This window comes from Drosophila navojoa, unplaced genomic scaffold (genome assembly GCF_054131105.1).
Source record: "Drosophila navojoa isolate 15081-1374.11 unplaced genomic scaffold, UAZ_NAV_1.0 NAV_Backbone_173, whole genome shotgun sequence".
NCBI lineage: Eukaryota > Metazoa > Arthropoda > Insecta > Diptera > Drosophilidae > Drosophila > Drosophila navojoa.
Genome location: NW_028301775.1, coordinates 11,065 through 19,064, shown reverse-complemented (window position 1 = coordinate 19,064; position 8,000 = coordinate 11,065). Strand labels below are relative to the sequence as shown.

Genomic DNA, 8,000 nt, shown 5'->3' with positions numbered 1-8,000 from the left:
CTTACATTACAAAAGCGCGCTTTTTAGCATTCTAAGAATTGCGATGATTTCTGGATTTTCTAGCTGTTGTTGTAGTTTTGTCATATGACGCTCTGTTATTAGCTTATTGTATTTTAGCTACCAGTCTGTAAAGCAAAGCGATAACGTGGGCGCTAAAGGCGTCGCAAGTTATGTTACAGCAGCGGAGGTTCAAGTCCCCATTAAGGTTGTGTTTTTTTTCATACATATTTCGTTTTTTATAAAATAGATATTTTATTCTTTTTTCTAATTGAACAATTTTATAAGTTTAAATTTGTTTCTTCTTAAAAAGCCCTCATATATGTATGTACGCATATATGCATGTATATGTATGTACATAAGTCTTCACGCATATGTAGCATCAAGCATTCCAGCCTTTCTTATTCACGCGCTCATTTGTATGTGTGTATGTATGTAATGCAAATTTATCATCCTCTACTCTGGCTCTTCTTTTCTATAATGCGTCATAACAAGAATCTCATTTTTGGATTTCATTTTAAATATGATTGTTAACAGTAGGCGGTAGCCGCTGTCGGCAAAGGCGCCGGCTCAATTTGTTTTGTTACTTTTGACAAACATGGCTTGGGTGCGAGTTCAATCCCGCGGAAACTCTTTTTTGTAAATTGCAAATTTTGTTATTTTAGCTTCTTTTATATTTTTTAAATATTTAAATTTTATTTTTAAATTTTATAAAAATGTTTCCTTCCGTGTTATCAATGCCTATTAAGCCTATTTGTATATACATGTACATACATAGATAGCTCAAGCATATAAATGTCGCAATTTGATACTACAAATGCGGATTGCCACGCCCCTAGTGGCCGTAGACACCTCATTTTTGGCCAGTTCTTAGAAAGAGCTAACGGTAACGTAAATGCAAAATTTGAATGCTTACGCTCAAAAAATGTGAAAATTACAGGGTATTTTTCGATATGCCACGCCCCCAAAGAGGCGTGACAATTATTTTTGGGGCATCGATAGAGGAGGTTACCAGTAACTCAACTATCCAAATTTGAAGCTTCTAGCTCTTAAACTGTAGGAGATATAAAGTTTTGCGGTTTGCCACGCCCCCTTTGGGCGGACATATATCCACTATAGCTTGTTGGACTTGGGAGGTCAACTCGCGTATATATACCAAATTTCAAGTCTCTGGCTTCAATAGTGCCTAAAATATAGCCAAATTTGAAAAATCACTATATCTTCAGGTCCGATTTGCCACGCCCCCAGTAGGCGTAGACATATAATTTTTTAATCAGTCATTATAGAATTATAGCATTAGCTCACGTGCGAAATTTCAACGCTCTAGCTTTAGAACTTTATGAGATACAGTTTTATCTGATTTGCCACGCCCCCAATGGGCGTAGATATATCCACCATAGCTTTTTGCACTTGGGGGGTCAACGCGGATCTACATACCAAATTTCAACTTTCTAGCTCTTCAACTAACATGATTTCTGGTATATCGGAAAATGCATTTTCCGATTTGCCACGCCCCTAGTGGGCGGATCGGGAAAATTTTAACACTTTATAAATCGGAGTTATACACGAATTCCGAATTTCAAGTCTCTAGCTTCAATAGCGGCGAAATGAACTGCGTTCATACGGACAGACGGACAGACGGACGGACGGACAGACGGACAGACGGACAGACGGACGGACAGCAAGACGGACAATATACTAATTCACTTCATGAATGAGTATAAAAAAAAAATAAGGTGCATAATGTAATTGACCTTTGATATGCAAAAAAAATTCAATCTCTGTTGCCTGGCATAATCCAAGTTTTCTTTGGCGCCGTTAGTGTGTTACAGTTTTTTTTGCTCATTTTCGTCTCGCACTTTCGTTGTGCGCTTGCGCTCACAGCTCGCTTTCGCTCGCACATAAAAGTTCGTTCTCGCTTGCACAGATAATTTCGCTCTTAATTTACGCTCTTTATTTGCATGCACGCTTGCAATATCGCTTGCACTTATAGTTGCGCTCTCGTTTTACTGTCTCGCTTGCACATATTAGTGCGCGCTCATTTTGCGCTCATTGCATACTCACTTGCAATATCGTTTGCACTCGCGCTTGCACTTATAGTTGCGCTCTCGTTTTACTGTCTCGCTAGCACATATTAGTGCGCGCTCATTGCATACTCACTTGCTATATCGTTTGCACTCGCGCTTATACAGTAAATTTCGCTTTAATTTACGCTCATCATTTGCATGCGCGCTTGCAATATCGTTTGCACCCACGCTTGCACACGCAGCAACGCTCTCGCGTTGCGCTCAAAACTTACGCTCGTCACTTGGATATATTCTCGCTCAAAACTTACGCTCGTCACTTGGATATATTCTCGCTCAAAACTTGCACTCTCGCTTTGCGCTCATCGTATGAGCTCGATCTGCACTTATATTTTGGCATTCATACCGGCGCGCTCTCGCTTGTGAATGCATTGCACTCAGTCGCTCTACAGTCAAATATCACTCAATAGACCACTTGCCCAAATAGTCACTCAACATTTTGGTTATTGTCTTCGCTATATCGTTATCAGCTGTCTGTAACAGTCACTCAGGTATAGTTTAACACTGCCAGCGTAATATATTGAGATTTATTACGATCGCGCGCATTTGTTAATATTCTTGACTTGCTCTTCGCTTGTTATACATTAAGTGAATTTTCATTTCTTTCGATTCAAATTGGTTTCAACTGAGCTTCACTTATAGCATCATGACTAATAAACGAGGAAAGAATAGGTCTATGGACGAGTCATCAACGGAGCGTGTCAAAGCTCTGTTGGCCGTTTACAAAAATGTTACAAACGATATAACACGCATTAATAAATCATTAAAAGATTACACTAAACCAGTAGAGCCATTTGAAGTTGAATGTCGACTTGAGATACTGAACCGCTACATAGAAAAGGCCTTTAAGACACAACAAGAGTTGGACGACATTAACGCAGATTTAGTGCCTCGGTCAACGTTACAAGATTTGTGTCTATCGACCAAAGCACTTCTTATGAAGCGAGGTAGTGATAGCCAACCTAAAAGTGAGAGTCCCGCTAACTCTACAATGATTAGCTCAGTGTCTCACTCTAGGAATCTACCGAATATAAAGCTGCCAAAGTTTAGCGGAGAATATTCGGAATATAAGAATTTCATTGGACTTTTTGAGAGTTTAGTCGACAACGAGCCAGGGTTATCAAATATAGAAAAGTTTAATCACTTGTTGTCATGCTTGGACAAAGAAGCATTAGGCACTGTCAAGGCATATCAGGTGACAGATGCAAATTACCCAAAAGCGTTAGCTGCTTTAAAAAATGTGTACGACAATCAGTGTCTCATATTTTTTAACAGTATTTCAAAACTATTTGATCTCCCACACAAGTCCGAACCGTCAGCATCATCTTTGCGCATGCATGGTCCGTGCCATTGACGAATCTCTATTATCGCTAGGATCTGATAAGTAGATTTCGAATGCCATGCTCATCCATTTAGTAATGATGAAAGCGGACGCTGGCACGCGCTCTAGGTGGGAAGAGAATCTTGACTACAATAAGCTTCCATTGTGGCAAGATTGTGAAGCTGCCTTGAACAGACGGTATCAGCATTTAAGTGCTGAAGACTCATCTGGTCCACGTCGTAAGGTAGCTCAGGATAATAGGAAAAGAATTGGGAAAACTTCACTAGCTGTCGCTCTGCCCAGTGAGCCGCAGAGTCCCAAATGCGTGTTTTGTAAAAGGAACGATCACTTCATTCACTCGTGTTCGTCGTTCGCAGCAATACCTTGCCAGAAACGTTTTACGTTCGCAAAGAGCTATCCGCTCTGTATAAATTGTTTGCGAACAGGACACTCAGTGGCTGCTTGCAAATCAGCCCACTGTCGTGTGTGCTCTAAGCCGCACCATACCATACTGCATAGATACAGCTCTGAAGCGGCTCAAAGTAGCTCAGCAGCTGTATCAGCAGTCCCTCGTGTCACTTCGTCACAGATTTCATCTGTAAATCACGCACGGACAGCCTCTGATCAAGTTCTTTTGGCAACTGCAGTTGTGAAGATAAAAGATCAATCTGGATCTTATCACTTAGCTAGAGCTTTATTAGATTCCGGCTCGCAACTTAATTTCATAACTGAAGAGCTTGCAAAACAGTTGAAATTAAAACGGCAAAGATCTGGGATTCAATTGTTGGGCATTGCTAATTGTCAGTCATCTGTTCGGCACAGCGTGCAAACTTCGATAGCGTCCCGAACGGACGATATAGAAATCCGAACAGACTTTGGTGTGTTACGTTCCATTTCGTCGTATCAACCAGAGAAGCACACTAAAGAGATCAAGGTACCTGATAATGTATAATTAGCTGATCCTCAATTCCACAAGCCGCAACGTATTGATTTGTTGCTCGGTGCTGATATTTTTTTGATATATTAAGAGAAGGTAAAATAAAAGGACCCGATAACAGCCCAACATTGCAATTGACTGCCTTTGGTTGGATTGTATCTGGTCGCTGCCGAACATTGAATGCAGCTACTAGTTCGTCGACTTTCATTAGCGTCGTAAACGACGACATAGCTATAGATTCAATAGTTCGCAAGTTCTGGGAGTTGGAAGAAAAGCCAAATACAATTAATTCGATTTTGTATACCCCAGAGCAACAACTGTGCGAGAAGTCATTTGTGGAGACTATTTGCCAAACTACCTCGGGTCGTTTCAGAGTGTCGCTGCCATTCAAATCAAGCCCACATTGTCTTGGTACGTCTTATGACACAGCCAAGCGACGATTTCTGGCCTTGGAAAGAAGAATGAGCAAGCAAGAAGACATTCGGCCAATGTACATTGACTTTATGAAAGAATACTTGGCCTTGGGTCACATGAGCCCAACTAACAATCAAATTCCGAGAGGGCCGCATTATTTCATCCCATATCAATGCGTGCTAAGACCGCACAGCCCATCCACTAAACTACGAGTAGTGTTTGATGCCTCTAGCAAGTCCTCCTCTCAATTGTCGCTGAATGATCTACTCATGGTGGGTCCGACCATCCAGCCGCAGTTATGTGAGACTTTGCTAAGATTTCGACTTCGTCCTTGGGCTGCTACAGCAGACATCGCTAAAATGTACCGTCAAATTGAACTTGACGAGTCCCACCGCAACTTTCAACTTATTGTGTGGAGGGAAACGCCCACTGATCCGTTACAAATCTTTCGATTAAACACAGTAACGTACGGGACAGCGACTGCTCCATTCTTAGCAATTCGATGTTTAAAACATCTAAGCGACTTGCATGCTTCCACTCATCCAGCTGCTGCAAGATCGTTAGCCCGAGATTTCTATGTTGATGACTTGTTGACAGGAGCAGATAGCGTTGAAGAATTGTGCTTGTTGCATCGAGACTTGATAGCAATTCTTCAAAAGTTTAGATTTCCTCTCACGAAATGGTCGTCCAATTGTAAACAACTCGCAGCACAACCAGCTAGAAACGATATAGTTATTGGTCATCAAGAGGACACAAAAACATTGGGATTAATTTGGAATCCAATGAATGACAGCTTTAGATATTCCGTGAACTGTCCGGTGGAAGTTCAACAGACCAAAAGATCCGTTTTGTCATTTGTAGCAAGGTTATACGACCCCTTAGGTTTGTTAAGTCCGATCGTAACTCGTGCGAAGGTGCTTTTACAGGAAATGTGGTTGCACAAACTTGGGTGGGATGACCAATTGCCGGTTCAAATGAGGCAAGAATTTGAGGCAGTAACTAGCTGTTTCTCAAATCTAAACTCGTTACATATACCTCGTTACGTTGGCACACTTAAATCGAAAGGATGTCAAATCCATGGATTTGCTGACGCCTCAACGAGAGCTTACGGTTGTTGTTTATAAGTAAGAATGCAAACAGATAAGGGTATCACTACCAGGCTGCTAGTCGCCAAATCTAAGGTAGCGCCCTTGAAAACAAAATCTGTTCCGCGGCTGGAGTTGTGTGCTGCAGAATTGTTAGCTACCTTATGGGATGCGGTAAAGAAAGTACTTGATGGTCCTATTAATCAAGTCACATTTTGGTCAGACTCTGAGGTGGTGCTTCATTGGCTGCGAATGCATTCATCTAGCTTGAACACATTCGTTGCTAATCGCGTTGCAACCATCCAAGAGTTGACAACTAATGTATCTTGGCGTCATGTACCAACGAAAGACAACCCAGCAGATATTGTATCTCGGGAATGTTCAGTTGAGGAGCTTAAAACATCATTGTGGTTTTGCGGACCAGGATTTTAAAAACTTTCTGACACATTGTGGCCAGCCAACCCACAAATAACCCTGTCAAAGGAGTTAGAGCTGCTAGAGAAGCGTAGAACTGCAATTACTATGATCGCGGTCGATGAGGTAACAAATCCTATCGTACATCTTATTGAGTCAACGTCATCATTTTCTAAGCTAATCCGCATCGTTGCCTATATGTTCCGCTTTATCAATGGAAAACAAGAAAGTCATTCTTCACTTGTTCCTACAGCTTCTGAGTTAAGCTTCGCATTCCTTGCAGTTATATCTGTAATTCAACACATTGAATTCAGCGAAGAAATAAAGAAAATAAAGAAGTCAGTCGTGTTGCAACCGTCATTGCAAAAACTGACACCGTTTTTGCACTCACATCAGCATGGCATGCGTATGTTATGGTTGCTACGAGTAGGAGGTCGTTTATTGAAGGTACCATTAGCACATAATGCCAAATTCCCATTATTGCTTCCAAAAAAGTGTCGTTTCGTAACGCTTTATTTGGAGCATTTGCATCGCTCTCATTGCCACGCCAATCCCAAACTAATGGGCCTGCTTCGTCAGCAGGTTTGGCTGGTCAATGCTCGACAGGCTTGCAGTGCAGTAGTCCGAAAATGTGTGCATTGTTTTCGCTACAAGCCGAAACTCTTATCCCAAATAATGGGCAATCTTCCCGCTGATCGCTTACATGGAAATAGGCCATTTGAGATCAGTGGAGTGGACTTTTGCGGTCCAATACTAGTTTCGCTGGGAATTCGGGGCAAATCGCCAGTCAAAATGTATATTGCCATATTTGTTTGCCTTACTTCGAAGGCAGTGCATCTTGAATTAGTCACCGATTTAACCTCAAATTCATTTCTGATGTGTTTATCCAGGTTCGTTGGTCGACGTGGGCTTGTCCGGAAGCTGTATTGCGACAATGCCACCAATTTCGTGGGTGCTGCACGCACGCTGGACCTCAAAACTACGTTCCATGGCAACACAGCGGACATGGAAATGTTTGCTGCGGAGCGGGGCATGGAGTTTGTGTTCATCCCTCCTCGAGCGCTGCATTTTGGCGGCCTTTGGGAAGCGGCGGTGAAATCCGCCAAGGGTTTGCTGCTGAAAGCGATGGGCAGCGCTCGATTACGGCAAGACGAGGTGGCCACCGTGCTGGTCGAGGTCGAGGCCGTGCTCAATTCGCGGCCAATGGTCGCTCCCAGCAGCAACCCAAACGACGGCGAAGTGCTCACGCCAGGGCACTTCCTGATAGGAGCAACGCTCGTGCCGCTGCCAATCGCGTCCACAGAGCCAGTCGACGACGCCAAGCTGACACTATTAAAAAGATGGCAGCTGACATCCAACATCAAGCGTCGATTTTGGAACGACTGGTCAAGGGACTACCTGCTCAGCCTGCAGCAAAAGTCAAAATGGACGAAGGAGAGGCAGAACGTACAGGTCGGAGCAGTCGTGCTCGTGGGAGAGGACAACGCTCCTCCACAACAGTGGATGCTCGGCGTGGTGACGGAAGATGATGCTACATATGCGTGCAGACTTATGTACATACATATATGCGTGCATATATATAAGAAGGAACAAATTTAAACTTATAAAATTTTTCAATTAGAAAAAAGAATAAAATAAGTATCTATTTTATAAAAAACGAAATATGTATGAAAAAAATACTCAACATTGAAGGGGCTTTGAACCTCCGCCGCTGTAACATAATTTGCGACGCCTCTATCACCCACGCT

The 8,000-nt window shown here is 42.5% G+C and overlaps 1 pseudogene; it reads left to right on the top strand.

Annotated features, from left to right (window-relative positions):
- The first annotated feature begins 6,284 nt into the window (after positions 1 to 6,284).
- On the top strand, positions 6,285 to 7,771 carry LOC149090450 (uncharacterized; annotated as a pseudogene).
- The last annotated feature ends 229 nt before the right edge of the window (positions 7,772 to 8,000 follow it).